The sequence below is a fragment of the Sciurus vulgaris genome (assembly GCF_902686455.1).
Source record: "Sciurus vulgaris genome assembly, chromosome: 9".
NCBI classification, from domain to species: domain Eukaryota; kingdom Metazoa; phylum Chordata; class Mammalia; order Rodentia; family Sciuridae; genus Sciurus; species Sciurus vulgaris.
This window is the reverse complement of record NC_136469.1, coordinates 3058849-3078081: the sequence shown is the minus strand read 5'-3', so window position 1 is coordinate 3078081 and position 19233 is coordinate 3058849. Positions and strand designations below refer to the sequence as shown.

General features: G+C 51.5%; 1 protein-coding gene across 1 annotated transcript in view; it reads left to right on the top strand.

The window, feature by feature from the left end:
• The first annotated feature begins 1855 nt into the window (after positions 1-1855).
• NDNF (neuron derived neurotrophic factor) overlaps positions 1856-19233 on the top strand; it is a 39010-nt gene continuing 21632 nt past the window's right edge. Inside the window, exon 1 of the mRNA XM_079153398.1 lies at positions 1856-2372. The gene's annotated coding sequence lies outside the window, so the exon portion shown is untranslated. The remainder of the gene's footprint in view (positions 2373-19233) is intronic.

Genomic DNA, 19233 nt, shown 5'->3' with positions numbered 1-19233 from the left:
GCTCCCAGGTGGCACTTCTGCTTCCTTCAGACCTTTGTCCTCTGGAAATGACTTCCTCTCCCCATTTTTCCTCCATAGCAGTACCAGAGGAAACTTCCTAAAACAGGTATCTGAAGACACTTTAAAACCTGAAGATCTGTCCTGGCCTAAAACTTGTAAGAGCTCCCAGAACATCCAACGCCTTCAGGGAAGCTCTGGCTCTCAGGGTCCCCAAGCCTGAGGTGGTCTGGCCTCTATGCGCCACCTGCAGCCCACTGGCTCAGGTGTCTCAGTTCCCAGGACACACCTTGCACTTTGACACTCCCCGACCTCCACAAACTCCTGTTTCTGGAATGTTCCACCCCTCCCCATCTTCTTTTGCTTGGAATTCTCTTCCAGGTGCTCCAGAGCTTTATGCCAAACCTCTACCAATTTCTGCAGGGAGTTGGCTGCTTCTTCTGAGTTCCCACAGGACCCTGAAAGATGTATCATGGTGCTGATCACATTTGCATTTATGCCTGTCTCCCCACTTTGCTGCGAGTTCTTTAAAGGTGGACACCATGTCTCACCTTTAAATCTCAGCACTTAAGACATACCTGGTACACACAGCAGAAATTTAATGTTTGTTAGTGAAGGTCTAAATGACCTGCTTTGGGTCATACATCAAGTGCAGAAGTCACTTCTACAGAGGAGGGGAGATCCAGGGCTGCCTTTCCCCTACCTCATCTGCAAAATATAAGCTTGCTGCGATCTGAAATGTCCCTTTTAGCCTTTAAAACTGTTAGGTGTCATTTAAGTGGTTTCATAAATTCACCTATGGCAATATTGTCATCTAGTAGCCACAAAACTTTAGGAGCTGAATTGGAATCTCCTGTAATCAGGCATTTAAAGGTATTTAACAAAAAGATCGTAGTTCTCGGTGAGGCTGACTTCCATCTTATTTATCTTCATTTTACTGAAAAATGAGAACAGGGAAGGTGTTTTTGAAGCTTTCAATACTGATAACTATATTTTAATAAACCGTTTATTCTTAGAACTTAACATTCCAAAACCCAGTCTGAAAAAAAAAAAAAAAATCAGGTTTGCTAGAAACTAGATTCACAACTGCCCGAAATGAGATCACTAAATCACTGGGTACTTTCTCCCCCACCCCACCACCCCCGTTTTCCTAGGCTCTGACCAGGTTGCTAATTAGGTAACTTCTAATCGTAATTACCTAGTCAGCCTTAATGGCTTCACACACTGCTCACCGGTCCTGTAGGGCCGCTTTTCAATTGTTAAAACAGCTGCTGAGTTTCCACCGGAGGAGGCTGGTCTGCGCCGAGGGGAAGCGGTCCCGAGTGCGCTGTGGTCGGCAGGCGTTGGGTGGAAAGTGGGCCAGAAATGCACAGCTTGCACGCTCCGCGTTCCGCCTCCGTCCGACCTCCGACCTTCTGGGTTTAACACGACTCCCTACCCCACCCCCAAGCCAACCCCAGAGCTCCCCTCCATTGTGCACCCCGTTTCCCTGACTGGAAGGGTCCTGCGCGCACGTCCGGCTGGATTTCGCAGCTTCGCCAGGGTCTGGGAGGCCTCCCTCTCCTCCCCCGGGTGGCGGGGAGGCAAGGACAGCAATGTGTCCCCGCGATGCCGCCCGCGAGCGTCCCGTTTGAGAGCGCTGGGTCGCTGGGCGGGGTGTGTGGGGAAGAGAGGGTGTGTGTGTGTGTGCGCGTGTATGTGTGTGTGTGCGCGCGTGTGTGCGTGTGTGTGTGTGCGCGTGTGTGTGTGTGCGCGCACGCTGGCGCGCAGCAGGAGGGAGGGAAAGGGGGACGGAGGGGGAGGCGGCGGGCAAAGCAGGGCGGGGGCGGGCGGGCAGCCGCGGGGCGGGAGGCGGAGAGGCTCGGGCTGGAGCAGTGACACTCGGGAGTGCACACACAATCCCCGCTCCAGCCACAGAGAGCGGAGCACTGCGCCGTGTCGGCCGCGCTCTCCCACTTACCGGTGCGCCCGGCGCCCAGGGCGAGCGGCTGCCCGCAGACCCACCCGCCTCGCTGCATCCTCCCGCCACCCGGCCCGCACGCTCCGCGACCTTTGAAAGGACCTCCCGCCGCTTCCCGGCTCTGCCCGGTCCCCCGGCCCGCGCCGCTCCCGCTCCACTTCGCGGCAACTTCGGCGGCCGCGCGCCGCCAGCTCTTCGCCGGCCTTTGAAGTTAGCGGCGCCCGCCGCAAAGTTGGGACACTTGAGCCGGCTGGTTTTCCTCCTATCTGCTTCCGCTCCTGCCCTCCCGTCCCCTTGGTTCCTGGATACCAGTGCTTGGCATCTTGGCCGGAGCCGGGACGTGGACTGTTTCGCACGCCACACCTCGGGGACGGATCTTTCCTCTGCCCCCCTGGAAAAGCAAACATATTTTAAGGTAAGTGCTAAAGGAAAGCAATTCCCGACTCCCGGACGCCTTAGCCCGCCACCCCCAGACTGGCACAGCAGCTTCACACCGAGGGCTCAGCCGGACCGAGGTCGAGGCGCGCGTCCCCCAGCTAGGAAGGGCCCAGCGAGGTCCCGAGGGCGCCCGACCCAGAAGAGTGGCGGGGCGTGAGGGGCGTGGAGCAGGTCGTACTCGGTTTTTCTGGCCGATTTCGTGGCCGGACGGTTCCGTAGTGTGAGGAGCTGAAGGGAAAGCGCGCGGGCCGGGGAGCTCTGGGAGTCGCGTACCCGGTGCGGCGGGTCCGGGAAGCCGCAGAGCCTCCATCCCCGCTCGGGCCCTCCTGCGGGGCAGCCTGTCGCCTCCCTCGCGGGGCTCACGCCTCTGCCTGCCGCCAGAGAAAGTCCGCGGGACTGGGGCCCCGGGGCTCCCGCGCAGGGTTGAGGAGCTAGGGGCCCCGCAGCGCGCGGGACTCCCACTCGGCCTTCCCGGGGACCCCGCCACTCCATCTCGGCGTTTGTCCTCTGCGTGGCTGGAGAGCGCCGTTAGAGACACCAAGGGGGCGGCCGGGGCGGCTCTCCTGTGGTTCCGGAGCAGAGCGCCACCGAGGGACGCCCCTCCGGCCGCAGCCCCGTCACCCGGTGTCGCGCCTCGCCCCGTCTGTGCGCGAGTGGGGTTCGCCGGCCTGCGCCGCCTTTCCTCCGCCCTGAGCCTCTCTGCGGTCCATACTCTCAGGAGCCCCAGTGCGTGATTTCGGAATCCCGCTGCTCTTGGGGATACTTCGCAACTGCTGGATTCGGAGTGCGGGTTCGCCGCGCCCCACCCAGACTGAGGCGAGAGAGCTCCCCGCGGGCCCCGCGCCGGGCCGCCGAGGCCCTGGGCGTCCGCGGGCACCTCTGCGGGGCGCCGGGCTGGCGCTCGCCTGGGTCGCGGTTCCCCTCGCGGCCCCTTTCGGGGCGCTGTCCATCTCCTGCTCCGGGGACGTTCGGCTCCCAGAAAGCAAGACCTTGAGCGGGAAATGAACCTGAGCAGATGTCTGGTTTTGTCTCTTCGAGTTCTCTTTAGCAACTTAGTTAGGTTGGTTAATCTGTTTACTTCTCCTCTTGCGGCCCCACTAGATCACAGTGGAGGATTTATTTTTCACTGAGTTGCTGGTCTCGCCAAACACACTGCCCTCTCCCCTCCGCCCTCCTCCTCGGCCTCGCTTCCTGAACCCTTTTTCTTTTGCGGAGGAGGGAATCTGCCACCTCCTCCTCCCTCCTCCCGCCCGTCCCGGGGCGCCCGTGAGAACCAGGGGAGTCGTCAATGGAAGTAAATAAGACCCCGCTCTCTTCTCCGCCCCCTTCAAACAAGAGAAGTCCTCCCTGGGCTGGCGGAGGTAGAGATAAAACGTCCCTCCCGAGGGAGCGGCTGCCAGGACTTGATGGGCTTGAATTGTTTTATTATCCTGAAAGAAGTGATGGATGGGTGGAGGGGCACGCGCATGTGGAGCAGGGTGCTGAGGGTGATCGGTATTTATTATTATTAATTATGCTTATTAAGAGTGATAATAAGGCCGTAACCCTGGCTAAGGGCTGTGTTTACACTTGGTTTGATTTTATGTCAGTCTCTTATTACCGTGGTCTCAGAAAGTGAAAACACCAAAGCGAATTAATTGCTCACACTCATTCTGCATATGGGATTAATCAAATGCCAAAAGATACTGTCATTTACCAAAGTTTCAATCCATGAACTTTAAAAGGTTTCAGTCTTATGAAATGTCATTTACCTTCCCCTGCCTTCTTAAAGTTTAAAAAAACTTCTCAACATAATTAATTATGGTCCCAATTCCCATTTTCAATCTAAACCTATATTCAGGATTATATTAAAATATCCCATCATTTGTTCTGTAAAAGTGGCGCTTATGAGTTTAAATTCCTAGTCGGGGAGGGGGACAACTGGGAATGAGGGGCCCAGAAGTTAGAGAGATTAGTACTATTTCAAATTTCTCTCAAAACCCCCTTGCTTCTTCCTTTAAAGAAAGACATCCTGGGCTCCTTCTCTGCACAGTGCTCAACTCCGTGAATGTCCTTAATCTTTTCCACACACAGAGCATAGCAGCTTGCAGCCTCGTCCCCATTATTGCTTTCATTTTTGTGTCAGGACGTTTTATTCATTAAACCTGTATGTCAAAGACTGAGGCTCAGCATGGCATAACACTCTGTTTTAATTAGTAACTATCATAAAAAAGAAGCTAGAACTCTGTAATGGGCCTAAATTACTATGAATTATGTGTGGTTTAAATTACGCATTTATTTCAGCAGAAATGAAACCATGAATATAAAACATCTTTTAATCACTTGCAGATACAGCTTTTATCTCTGAAGATGTAACAAAATATATAATTGAAAAATACCCTCCAATGAATGAGGGAAGCCCCCACCCTGGGTGATTTGTCCTGGGTCTTATTAACGCTCATGTGGTAAAGCATGAATGTTAAAGGAAAAAGACAATGTCATAGCTTGCCCAGACCCAGGGAGGGTCTGCTTTGGGACTCGCAGCCGAGGGTCAGTCTTCAGATAACCTGAGAGACATTTTCAATGGCATCCTGAGCCTGGCAGATCAGATCTTAGTTTTCTCACTTGAATTCCTCCACCAGTCTTTGCATCTGACAGCAGAAAGGGTTTTAAGACTTTAACAAATCGATTGAGGTGAAGGAGGGACGTTGGGGTGAGTCCACAGATGCCTCCCTGCCTTCGTTTCTGTAGCAGCCTACCTAGAGAGCTGAATGTGTGTTTTAAACCAATTGCTTTTGTCGTCACCACTCTTAGAAGAAGGCATCTCTCGTTTTTGGTATGACGGACGGACACCGGGATGGAGTCCTGTGCCTGAACTAACAGCACAGGAGCAGCTGAGGGACTCTTCGGCCTCCCTCCCTTGGTTTCCCAGATGGGGTCGCTGATTCCAGTGACCAAGCCAGCCATGTGTCCTCCATCCTTCCTGCTCCCTGTCCCCTGGTCTGTCTTGCCTTGGAGAGCCATGCACCAGCAGGAACAGCTGGTTAGGTACAGAACCTGACCAGTCAGTTGCCACCCGCTAGTCACCAGGAAGAAAATGCGTGGCCCGGCCTTGTGCGTTGAGCAGCAGGCAAGCAGAAGCTAGCAGACCACTCAGCTTGCTCATCAGACCTTGAAATAATTTCTAAAACCTTAAAGCATTTATTTTGGAATGATTGTTCTGAGGAACATAACTTATCCCTACCCTGTTGGTCTCCAAACATTTAGTAGAAACCACAGCACCCTTGAATAGTTACAAAGTAAACCGTATCAAATTGTTGCTTTGAAAACTGATTTCAAAATCCAACTCCTGCAGTATTTAAATACTCCCTTTAGAAATACATTGTATTTTATGCGGTAAAGTTAGGGCACTTTCTGCTTTATTTTTGCTCTGTGTTACAAAGGGAAAATGAAACCACTCTAGGGTGTGTGCCGTGTACTTGGATGTCAGTTTCCACCCAGGAAGAAGAGTACATATCATGCAGCTGTTGTTAGACAGACAATCGCACGGTGGTACGAGACTGCTGATACTCTGTTATGCCCCTTGGGAGTAGTTGACCATGAATTCCACTATATTTCTGGGGGAAATCACCCCATTTCAGTGTGCCGCCGCGTTTGTTCGAACGCATGCAGATTCATGACTCCTGGAATTTGCCCTTCCAGAGCCCACAGGGCCCAAGCCAGGGCTAGAAGCAGGTATATTTTGGGGAGCTCGCTTCTTGAACACAAAACCCAAAGATGCAAGATCCATGCCTTCTGTTTTCCTTTTGTGTTTTGCTAGAAACTGCAAACCAACAAATTCATGAATTTTAGTCTTTTGAAATATTTAGAAAGCATGAAATGCATATAGTAATATGAATTCTGTCAAGATCTTCTAACAGAGTTGCTTATTTTGCATTTAAAAATTAAGGGTAAAGAATGTGATCAGTGTGGAATAAAAGCAAAGTAGCAACATAGTAATACCTGTCCTTGGATTTTCCCTGAGGGCTGAAGAGACAGACCCAGAACAGCTGGGTGCTGGGTCCTGATATGATGCCCATGTTTTCAAGAACTCTGTAGGCTAGATTTGACTTAGATTTCACTTTAACATCTACAAGCCTCACATTTATAAGAAATGTCCATAGTTTACATGTCACTCTCCTTTTAATAACTTTCGGATCCTTTGGAAACAGATTTATTTCAGTAAAGTGGTAAATGACCCTTGACTTTCATTTATCAATATTTTCTTGTAGCAGATTTGAACATGATGCTCATCTGATGTCTCACATGTTTCTCTGAAGTATTTTGGCCTCACTTGTGAAAACTCTGGATTGAATCTTTAAGAAAGAAAACTACGACTGAAGTTGCATAAATGGATAGCTGAACTGTCAAATGTGTGTTGTAAATCTTCCTCTGAAATAACTTGCTGCCTTTTTAGAGTTACGAGAAAATAATTCATTTTATAAAATAAGGTTCTATTCAACTTGGAAGGAGCTCTATAAGAACGCATTATGCACTATCAGAAATTAACTAATTTGAGTGGAACTCGTAGGCACTGCCCTGCAGTGTGGAGACCTTTAAACATAATAACCAGGTTACAGAACTCAAGTTAGAAGCATGCACATTTCTGACTGGGATGATTTCAGCTCGCACCACATGCTGGTGACGGCTGAAGTGCATGGAGACGGTACACATTTGTGGGTTTCTTAGGAGGAAGTCAAGACAGCACTCTTGCAGCTGAGAGCTGGAGGAATGCACACTCCGCAGCCCGAAGACACAGCCAAGACAGGGACTCCGATCAAGTGTGTGTTCTATCAACAGCTAAAAGCCACGTCACTGTCTGGTGTCCTCCGAGGCAACACCCTTGCCTACACAGATGTAGGTAAAATGAGACTGAAGGTTAACACTGTCTGAAGTAAATAGACCTGAACTCAGAAAGTCCTGAGAAGTGGTTTCTGAAATCACTGTGACTTTTTAGAATCATAGCACAGGAACCATGAACAACTCTCTTTTATACCAGGACTGTTGGTACTGTTTTCAGACAGTTGGCACACACCAAGGGGACAGCACCACACACTGACTTGGAGATACTGTGTTTAAGAAAGGAAAGTAATGCTCGAGGACCCAATTTGCTCAGGAGCAGGCCCTCCAGCTCAGATGCTGCCGGTGGGAAGTGACCACGGCGTGTGCCTGATTCCCCTTCACAGCACACTGCAGTGAGATGTGACCCACACCTCAAGTCAGTGATGCACACCTCCCTGCCTCCTGAGGTCAAGGCATATGCAGAATAAGCAGCAGGATTGCCTTGTAGGGCAGTGTGCATTTTACTCCAGCAATGAGATGCACTTCTTTTTTTGGGGGGGAGAGGTGGTTCTGGGGATTTAACTCAGGAGTGCTCAACCACTGGGCCACATCCTCAGCCCTATTTTGTATTCTGCTTAGAGACAGGGTCTCACTGAGCTGCTTAGTGCCTTGCTGTTGCTGAGGCTGGCTTTGAACTTGAGATCCTCCTGCCTCAGCCTCCCCAGCTGCTAGGAAAATAGGCCTGGCATGAAATGCACTTCTAACTGAACTATCAGTCATGCCCCCCAAAAATATTTCACTCAAACATAAATATCCTTAATCTATTTGAATAATCTTGTTTAAAAATGCATTTAAAAACACATAGTACATATGTGCTTATGGATAATGATACACCAGTTTTTCGTGTGTGTTTTTCATAACGTAGAGCTGACTGTTGTCTGCACGTCCACACCAAGACTCCATGTTACATTATACACTCACTCAAACACATCAGTATCACCAAAAGCTTCAAATTTGGATCAGTTCAGAAGTGGATCCCGTAAATGAAGAGACATGTGGCCACGGTGGTGACAGTGAAGGGGGACAGCAGTGTTCACCAAATGCCCATCCCAGTGGGAGAGACCTGCAATGGCTTACCTCCATGCCTGCCTGGGTCTCTGACATGCCAGTTCCATTGGTGATCCTTGAAAGTTTGCAAAAATAAAGTACTTAATTAATCATGGAAAAATGAAAGCCCTCTTAAGTGGGAGATAAAAATTTAGCTCTGTAACGACCGCAGTGGCACATGCCTCACTGGTAGGTGGACTAATGGGTGTGTCACATGTAGGAAAGGCACCTGCCCCAGGTGTTCTCAAGCCTTCTTTGGAACTAAAACACCGTCTCGTCTCTTAATTATTAAAGTAACCTTGTTTGGGGAGTTTCCTGTAGCTATGAAAATACCCCTCGACAGGAAACGGTAAACTGACATCAGTTAACAGCTTATGGAGAAGTTCAGTGACTGGATAAAGCTGGGTGGAAATGAGGCTACCTCAAGACAGATTTTCGGGAGAAATGTCATTTAATTGAGCTCCTTCAGCCTTGCCTTTTCTGAGCGGGTTCCCTCTTTCATTTCCTCTTCTGATAACCCCATCTTGGGTATCAGTACCAGTAACTCCAGGTCCAGCTTCACTGGTCACACTTAGAACTGCACTGCTTGGGTTTTCTGCCCTTACCATCTCGAGATTCTTATTTTGGAGCAGGGAGTTTTGCCCGGGGCCCCTGGGTTGTGTCAGCTGTCCTCATCATGCCTTGGTGTAAATTCAGACATAGGCTTTCCATGTCCAGGAGTTGGGACACTGAGATTATCTCTGCACGTTTAGACCCAGTGAATATTCACACTTAAAAACTTGACATTTAGTAAAATGTCAAGGAGTATCACTGCGGGATACTCCTTCAGTGGGGGTTTCTGGCTGCCCGCATCCTGCCGGTCTCACAGCTTCTGATGACGACGGCCCCAGAGGTCCTGAGAGGGGCGCCTTTGCACAGGACTGCAGTGCACAGGTCACTTCTGTTTATGTTTACCTGTTAATGAAGAGGGTAGTTGTGAATCTTAGCTAGTGTGCAAATCAACCAACACTCTCTTACTGGGCACATCAGATGGCCATTGAAAAGTAAAACCTAGCAGAAGTGACCGTCTCCACAAAGTGAAAGGCAAGGTAAAGCCGTGACGTCACAGCCAGCCCTGCCACGCCGCAACATGGACATTGCTAGGGAAAGATGTGGAGTGCGCATCCCATCACCCGATGGACCAGGACGCTCACCTCAGCACAGAGCGCCACGTTGTAGAACACGTATGTACATAGGAGCGTTTTACATGTGACGCTAAGAAGTTTGGAGGCCACACAGCACAGACACAGGCTGCAGAGTGAGAGGTCTTGGAAAGGGTTGAACAGAAGCTGAGAAAGCCCCTAAGTGAATGACCAAGTCGTACTGCCTATTGTGTGCATCTATGAATCTGCAACAAGGAGCCCACTACTGTTTAAGCCAGTGCACCAAGAGTAAGTTTTAAAAGGGAAAAAAAAAGACTTAGGATAATTTTTAAAGATGATTTCGGATAAATAGGATAAAATATGTAAAATTTAAAAAAATATTTAAAAGCCCCCAAATAAACTAGTCACTCTCAAGACTATTTTTGCTTGCTTGTAGAAGCATTGCATAATTCCGTCATCAATCCATCTTGCACCCCATTATGTTCTGAAAATGTCAGTATTCTGAAAGTTCTGAAAAACACTCTTTTTTGTGTATGTTGCTACATTTTGAAAATGTTCTTTGAAATTTCACTGTTTTTTCAGTAATGTTGTCAGTTCTCTGCTAATGTTGAAGTTGTTTCTTGTGCTTTGAGTTCGCGTTGTAGATGAAAGCACTTGTGTTTGTTACAGCATCCTAATCCTGAATGACCCACGGCTGTGTATAAGGTACTTGCACATCCTCTGCCCCCCTTCATCTTCAGAGCAGCCCAGGACAATGATGCTGTGCCCTGCTGCTCATGAGAAATCTGAAACCCAGTCTCAGGGAAGAGACTTGCCTGATGCACAGAAACTTTAAACAAAGTGGTTACTCTCTGGCTTCAGAAGCAAAATTGACGGAAATGTCTACCAATTTCAAGTTGAGATGAATGGCCAAATCAATTTGCCTAGACACAATTTGCTTAGCATTTTCTCACAACTTAATGATTCAAAAATACCTTTTATTTAGCCTAAATCCACAAGCTCATCCTCATAATCTAAATGTTTGCTTGCTTGTTTTTGGTAGTAATGTATTAGGTAAGTGTTTTGGGAAGCTGGTCAAACTCTTTCACTTTTATATTGTTATTTAAGCTAAAGCATAAGAAGTCTGAGAGTAAGAACTCCGCTGGTCCTTCAGGATGGAAAGGACTGGCCCTGATAAATAGGTAAGTAATGTCCCACATCTGTCCTGGAAGGTCTTCCTTGATGGGGATCGCTGAACGTGAGGTGCGGTGTCAGCCCCCGATCGCGGTGGGTCCCCAGGCTGACTTCCTGGCCCTGACGCCCTAGCTGGCATCACACAAGTCCTGCTTCCTCGTGAAGGCAAAGGACAGTGTCAGCTTTCTGCAGGAAGTCCACTCGTGGCCTTGAGGTCCCGCTTGAAGGAGATCCCTCTGCCGTTCTCCAGCCCTCTGGAATCTGACAGCACCCATCACGCTGGGGAGCTCCATGCTCCCAGGTTCCCTGCCTGTTGTTGAGTCTGAGCTTTGCCCTAGTAGACAGAGACTTAAACACACCTTGGAGACAAGTCACCTGGACAAGGAAACAGAAGACACATTTTCTTTAATATAGAGCACAAGAAGAAAAACAGATTAGAAAAATAAGTCACAAATGTATTTGAGACACGTGATCCATGATATGGAGACACTGTACAGGTGCCCAGCAATCACAATCGACATGATGCAGAATCCCCTTTGAAACTGGTGGTGCTTACTATTAGTTCACTAGTTGTTCCTCCAGGGCTTACTAGTAGTTCATGGGTTGTTCCACCAGGGCTTACTACTAGTTCACTAGTCTATCCACCAGGTTTATTAGTAGTTCACTAGTCATGCCACCAGGGTTTACTAGTGGTTCACAGGTCATTCCACTGTAACTAGTAGTAGTTCTCTGGCTTTTCTGAGGTGCTCACTAGTAGGTCTGTAGCATTCCACTGGTGCTCCCCGGTAGCTCTCTGGCGCCCCTCCGGCGCTCCCCGGTAGCTTTCTGGCGCTCCTCTGGTGCTCCCCGGTAGCTCTCCGGCGCCCCTCCGGCGCTCACCGGTAGCTCTCTGGCGCCCCTCTGGTGCTCACCGGTAGCTCTCTGGCGCCCCTCCGGCGCCCCTCCGGCGCTCACCGGTAGCTCTCTGGCGCCCCTCCGGCGCTCACCGGTAGCTCTCTGGCGCCCCTCCGGCGCTCCCCGGTAGCTTTCTGGCGCTCCTCTGGCGCTCCTCTGGCGCTCCTCTGGTGCTCCTCTGGTGCTCCTCGGTAGCTCTCTGGCGCCCCTCTGGTGCTCCCGGGTAGCTCTCTGGCGCCCCTCTGGTGCTCACTGGTAGTAATTCACTAGCTGTTCCACTAGTCCATTTAGCAGTGCAGCATTCCTAAGGGTTAAGAGCTGAAGTTAGGTTTAGTTAAGATTTTTTAAATAAATATTCCTAAAAACATTGGGTGAGATTGTGCCTGTCAGTGAGCCAAGGAGAGCAGTTGCAGATAGAGGAAAGGCTGGAGCAGATGTCCTCCCTCATCCTTCACAGCAGGATGGCCCCTGAAGGCATGCACCCCCACCACACTGGCACGTCCATGGTGTACTCCGTCATTGTCTCTAGAGAGCTCCACTTTTGGTGTTTGTGCACACTGGCAAAGCATCCCACCCATGGTGGGATGACCCCTCTCCTCTGACGCCTCTATCTCGTGCTGACTCCAGCACCCGCCAGCTGCAGCCTCTCCTGGGGTCTCCCTAGTTCTGCAGGTTTATATTCCTATATTATTTCATCATACTTTGATACGAACTTCTTTAGAAGTGATCTTGGGGTCTGTTTGCCTCATCTGCCCTTTGAAAGTGTCCTCTTTTCAAATCATCTCTTAATCCAGAAATAATAATGCGGAACATCCCGGGAACGGGTCCTGATCCGCAGCGCTCTAATCCGAACACGTGTGTCTTAAATCCGCTGCTGCGTCCACTGCCCGGGAAGCTGGGGTCCATCCAGCCTTGAGCCTCTGTTAATCCAGCTTTGTTTATTAAGCAGTGCGGCTGTCCTCAGATAGGGTGGGCCATCAGATGTGCAAACTCCTCCTTGCTCTGTTTTAAGAAAGCAACTCCACAGGTAACTTGCTGTGGGAGAGGACTTGGCAACTCATTTGAGAAACTGGCCCCATTCTTGTGGGTCAATGGAAGACTTCTTGTTATAAACAGACATTTGTGTCCTTTATGTCATTTGATGTCGTAAGGGCCCTGAGAACAGTTTTCCACTCTGCAGATAAGGAAACGGTGGAAGACGGAGCCTCCGGGGACAGAAGCCTGCTGGCATGGCCCCAGCAGACTTCTCTCACTCAGGTCTTCTCGCCCTGAGTCGGTGATCTTTTCTTCTTTGGCTTTGGCAGCCTTTTGGATCCTCAAACTTCAATAAATAAAAGTAACAATCGCATGATAGTGAAGGACAGAAAATGTAAAAAGCAGGAACAAAATTGAATTCAGATGTGTGTGAGAAAATTCAGTCCTGAACTGATGGGAAGCCAGACTTCAGGAAGAGTTCACCTCAGATCTGGAGAGCTGAGCTAAGAGAGCAAGATGGAGAAAGAAAGAGGAAGTCACAGTGGGGCTGTTGCCATGCCTGCAGTCCCAGCTGCTCGGAGGGCTGAGGCAGGAGGGTCCCAGCTGCAGGCCTGGGCAGCTCATCCTTAAGGATCAAGTGAAGCTTCCAGAAGGGCAGGCGGAGCATGGTGGACCAGCAACTGCCTAGCACATCAAGGCCTGGGTGCCCCCTGCACAGGGACCTCACCTGAGCTGCCTGCTGGGTCCTCCTGGGCCATCAGAACAGTGTCCTGGAGAGTGTGATCTCCTCTTTGCAGAGACGGACCTGCCTTTGCGTCAGGGGCGAGGGGCTGGGCCTTCACAGGAGGGCTCGTGGAAGACACGTGTAACAAGACGTGGCTTTTAAGTCCTTTTTTACAACTAAGTACATGTACCCCTGCCTCCTCCCCCACCCCTTTTCTCTTTCCTAGAACTAAGAACTTAGGATTTGGCCGTATTAGCTGTGTAAGGTCATTCTCGCTTGCCGCCTGTGCCGTGTATCGTCTTGGTTCTAGTTACTCAAGTCGCGGTGAGAGGCCTCTTGGTGTTTTTGGAGTTCTAAAGTAAAACACATGAGGGTCACAGGACCAGGAAAGACCAAGCCGTCTACAACTTGGCTTCTCAGGGACTGTGAGCACCCTCGTGTCCTAGGAGTGCTTGGCAGAACCCACCCAGAGCCACTGGACCAGAGTCCGCTTCCTGAGCTGGGCGGCACGTGGGCACAGGACAGACTGGGAGGCTCTGGCCTAGGCCCTTCCTCTGCTTAGGCAGGATGCACCCCAGCCAAACCAGAACGTCCCTCTCCAGGGGAGGACGCCCTCCAGGTATGCCTGCACTTACCTCCGTCTTAAGCAGGAGAGGTAGCTTAGAGCATGCCTGGACCATGCGGCGGCTGCTCATGCCTGCCCCTGAGGTTCACCCAGGATGGTAAGGACACACTAGGAACTTGTCCTACGCTCAGCAGTCCTAAAATTGTCCAAAACACCGTGCCTGATTCTGCCTCACGTCGTCACTTGGTGGACCAGCTCCCCGAAGAGACAAGAGTTGGTGGGGGTGTTTTCAGTCTCCTCCATTCAGTACAGGCCCACAGGACGCTGTGAGCGCTCACTGCTCTCGGCAGGGTGGTCAGCACTGCAACTGCCCTCGGTGTGGAGACGCCCACTCTGCCCTGGGGGTCTCTTGTGCACAGTTGGAAGGGGTCGGAGGAGGCCGTGGACTCCGGGTGGCAGAGTGGGGGTGGGCCAGAGGACCCCGCCTGCCAAGGACCCCCCCTCATAAGGGGAAGCCATTGACCTACTTGTGGCAGAAGATGAAACAGGTGGTGTGACTCAAGGCTGCAGGGTCAGCACGGCAGACCAAGGATGGAGGCAGAAGCTGGGGTGACCGTGAGCTGCTAGGCCAGGTGACATGGGTGGCTTGGGGTGGTGGCACGTCGGGTGGAAAAGAACAAATGTGGGAGGCTGTGCAGATTGGCAGGAGGTCAGAAATGGGTTACCGTGAGGCCCTGCCTGGGCTAGTGCTGTCCCCAGCAGGGGGCGTGGTGTGTGCTGCTTTTCTTTTTTTTTTTTTTTGTGGTCCCAGAGACTGAACCCAGGGTGCTTTTCTAAGGAGCCACATCCCTAGCTGGTTTTTATTTTACTGTTTTTCTTTTTCTTTCTTTCTTTTCTTTTTTTTTTTTTTTTTTTTTTTTGAGCCAGAGTGCACTACGTTGCTTAGGGCCTTGCTAAGTTGCTGAGGCTGGCTTTGAACTTGCAGTCCTCCAGCTCAGCCTCCTGAGAGGGTGGGATTACAGGTGTGGCCACCCACCGTGCCCAGCTGCCCAGTGTGTGTCTGATCTTCACGCACAGCCTCAGGCGGCCTCCAGCTGCCCCCAGGGGAACTTCTGCCACATTTCAGCCATGGGCACTGAGTCTCAGCACGGTCCCTGCCCCACCTATAGTCACACTGTAGAGACACTCTGTGGAGGAGGGAGGGGTGCTAGACTGAGCCCAGGGCCTTGCCTCTCTGGGCACAGGCTCTATCCATCACTGAACCAGCCCCCCGCCCAATGAAAATGTGTTCCGCAGGGACAAAAGGAAACATAAAATACGAAAGCGCGTGAACAACGAGTCTGGCTTCCCTGGAGGACAGGGGCCTCTGGGTCCCCAGGGGACTTGCAATAAGCACTTAATAAATAGGAGTCGACTTCCTAACAGTGTACAGACAGCGCTCAGATAAGAAACCATGTAAATAAGCACCACGCTGCCGCCGTCCTGGGAACAGTCTCCCCAGAGTTTCTACAGCTCTGTTTTGCAGTCTCCCTGCAGAGAGTCAGGAAGCCCCTCACTCTGCTGGACACTCCCTGTCCCTTCAGGGTGGCATCTTGTCAGATAAGCCTTTCCATCGCGCACTCCAATCTCCTGCACCCTAATGCCCCCTGGGTGAGCTGCAGCGCCTGCGGCCTCTAATCCTCTTTCATCTGGTAATGGGCCCAGAGCAGCTGGTGTCCGTCTGGGCTTAGTGGGGCCAGTTATTCCTCTCCTGGTGGGACTGCCCTGCCCAAGCTGCAGTGAGCCAGGGCACTCCCTGGTCCCCGTGGCCCCTTGGTGGCTGATGGATGCAGCGGATTCCCGGGTGTGAGGCCTGGGTGGCTGACGTCTGTCCTTCCCAGCCCCCTCTGTGTCCTCCTTGGTTGAAAGTCCCTTCTCATACCCTACTTGCTTGGTGCTCCGCCTAGAAGGCCTGGTCCTGCACTACCTCTGCCCGCTCTGGCTGCTGGGCTCCTCCTCGGGTGGCCTCCTGGGGTTGCTGGCTTGCCCACGGTCTCCTTACCCACTGGCAAAGGCAGCAGGAGCACCAGGGCACCACCAGGGGCAGCACGGAGCAGGGAGGCTGCTCTTGGAAAGCCGATGTCCGCCCCGCCCCGCCCCGCCCTGCCAATGGCCCTGATGGTCCATCACGGAAAGATTGATTTGATCGAAGCTTGATGGAAGATGCAGCCCTTGTGTCCAGCAGACGTAGCTGGCAGAATCCCCAAAGCAACTTGTGAAACCAGGTCTGTCACAGGCAGGGGTACCCCGCACGGAAGGAGTCCAGACCGTACTTGGGTAGTGGCTGGCAGAAGGAGGAGAGCCTTTCTGTGTTCACGGTGCTTTGGAAGGTCGCAGCGTTTCCCAGGGCTGATGCAAAGAGCCGGGGCCCGGCTTTGCTGTGATGGACCATGGGCGGCGGGGGCCTCTCCAAGGCCGACTCCAGCTCTGTCCCGGCCCCTGACTTGCAGGCCCTGCCGTCACGCTGTGTTCCACAGGCCATCAGCCGGTGCTGTCGCTGTGCAATGTCACACAACGTGCAGGGTCCTGGCACTCTCTCAGGGTCCCCTCCCGCCCAGTGATGGCGGTGGGCCCGTCTGCTCTCTTCTCCTCTGAGCTCCCCTGGCCTTTCTCTCTGCCTGTCGAGTTCACTCCCTGTGGCCTGTAGCCGTCCCTCCTCTGGGGCTGCTTCATGTTGGTATCCAGTGGCCTCAGTTACAGGCGTGTGGCAGGTGTGACCTGTGGGTTTTATTTAGTTGATCTGTGTGGACGTAGTTTGTGAAGAGATCCAGTCATAGTCCAGATCATTTGATATTCTTATCATTTTTCTTCATAACTCCTGTATCCAACTTATTCTCTTTCCTGCTAAGTTACCATAAACCACCACTTTCCAGAACTAGAACATGGCTTGAGACTTCTTCCTTCTTTGGAAGAAGGAACTTTTGACCAAGTAGTGTGCCTCAAATATTATGCATGCCTTCACCTGGAATAAAATTCAAAGAAGCAACTGTGTGTGTGTGTGTGTGTGTGTGTGTGAGAGAGAGAAAGAGCATGTGTGTGAATGTGGGTGCATATGTGTGTATGTGTATGAGTGTGCATGTGTGTGAGTGCATGCAAGTGTGCATGTGTGAGCATGCATGTGTGAGAGAGTGTGTGTGAGTGTATGGGAATGCATGTGTTATGTGTGTGTGTGTGCATGTGTGAGTGTACACAGGTATGAGTGTGTACATGTGCATATGTGAGCATGCATGTGTGTGAGAGTGTGTGTGTGTGCACAAAAGAGCGTGAGCGTGTGTGAATGTGTATGTGTGATTGTGTATGTGTATGAGTGTGCATGTGTGGGTGTGCACATGTGTGTGAAAGAGTGTGTGCGTGGATGTGTGTGTGTGAGTGTGTATGTGTATGAGTATACATGTACGTGAGTGCATGTGAATGTGTACATGTGTGCAATGTGTGAGCATGCATGTGTGTGCATGCATGTGTGTGTGCATGTGTGTGTGTGTGTGCATGCCTCCTTTCCTTGAGGTGTTTGACAGATCCCATTTCTCATCAGGACCCTGGAGGTCAGTGATGTGTTTAAACATCTACATCTGTGTAAAGATATCTATGTGTCTGTGGACGCGGGTGTGGAAATAGATAAAGACAAACAGATGCACGTGCACTTTCTTGTGAGGATCTGGGGCTTGAGCCCGGGTTGCTGTGGGCTGAGCTATATCCCAGTCCTCTTGGGTTGTGTTTTGAGGCAGGGTCTCGCTGGTGCCTGGACTGGCCATCCTCAGGCCTCGGCCTCCGAGCAGCTGGGATGGCAGCAGCCCTCGCCTGCTGTTTCCCCACACACCTTGCTGCTCCACCTGGCCCTTTGCCCTGTGTCTCTCCTGTGCAGAGAGTACCTCCCTCCTCTCTGCCCTGTCCTGACACCTTTTTTGATACAGGCTAATTTGAAAGGGCACCTGAGATGGGCAGCCACTCATACGTTACTTGATGGGGTTCCGCTGGCAACTCCATCTGCTGGCTCCCCTGTGTCACTCTGCTGTGTCCTTGAACAATGCGAGCCTGTGGGTGATGCGGAGTCTGGTCTCTGCCTCCGACCGCCCGCACCTTCTGGGGTGCAGCCACACAGCCCCCCGGACCTCTGTAATTCTGCCTCTCCTCTGCAGAGGTTGGTGGCCTCCCTCGCCGTGGAGAACTGCAGCAGCCTTGGTCTCACAGTCTTGCTTTTACTAAGATGAGGTTTTGCCTCTAAAATCGTCTTTCCCTTACACCCATTTTCTGCCCAATAGACAGTTTTTGTAAGATAGCATGGATTAGCTCAAGGTCCTCCCCTGCTCCAGAAAGACAGCAGAATTCTACTCTCTGGTGTACTGCTGAGCCCCATGCAGTCCAAAGGAAGTCCCTCACCTCTCCCAGACTCTACTCCACATAGATGGTCTTGCTTTTCTTCAGTACCCAAGTTAGTGCCACCTCAGGGCCTTTGCACCAGCTTCCTCTGTCCAGGAGGCTCTTTCCACCAATGATTTTGGTCATTTTGGTCTGAGCATAAATGTCACTTCCTCCACAAAACCTTCTCTAAACATTCAGTCTAAAGTTATTATTTCAGGTGAGCCTTAATTTTCTGCATGGCGAAAAGTAGCAGGCAGTTCTGTTTTCCATTTACGTATGTGTCTCTGCATGACCGTGACTCGCCTGAACGCACACTTCCGGTGCAGTCACTGCCCTGGAGAGGGCCTGCCTGCAGCAAGGGCTCGTCACACAGATGTCGACTCAAACAGAATGCCGGACATGCCAGCGTCCTGGACTCTGGGGTATGTGGCTTTTGTTTTTGTACGTAGATCGTCAATTCCTGGGATGGTTCTTGAGCTCATACGTCACCCAGCTCAGTTTGACCTGGTGGTTGACAGGTTGGTGCTTGGCTACTTCTTTGTTCTCTTGATTTTGGCTCTTCTGGCCACACTTAGTTTGGGACACCCTCTGGAATCTGTGGGGTATCTTACTGAAAAGTTCACTCCTCGGCTAGAGCAGTTATTTAAAAAATCAAAATTTTAGGGTGCTGCACACCCAGGGGCCGAACCTGTGATGCCCAAGAGGGTCTCAGTGCTCGGGGCACCTGCCCTGTGCCTCTGGGTTTCCTGGAGAGCGGTGTGCCTTTAGTAAACCACTTCTGCAGGAGTCTTTCTCATCTGGGAGCAGATAGCAGGAAACGAGGTTTTTCCTTGTGAAAGCAAGGAAAGCAGCCAGCACTGTTCCTGCCACCAGCCAGGTGCTGGGGCGCTGGGGTGCTGGGGCGGGGGTGCTCTGGGCGTTGGGGTGCTCTGGGCGCTGGGCTCCTGCCTGGCCTCCCCGCCCCGCCTGGCCTGCACACGCGCCAGGGGCCTTCGCGGGAGGAAGCTCTGCAGGGGCCTCGCTCTTGGACTCCACGGCCTCTGCCCCTCCCTGCCGGGTG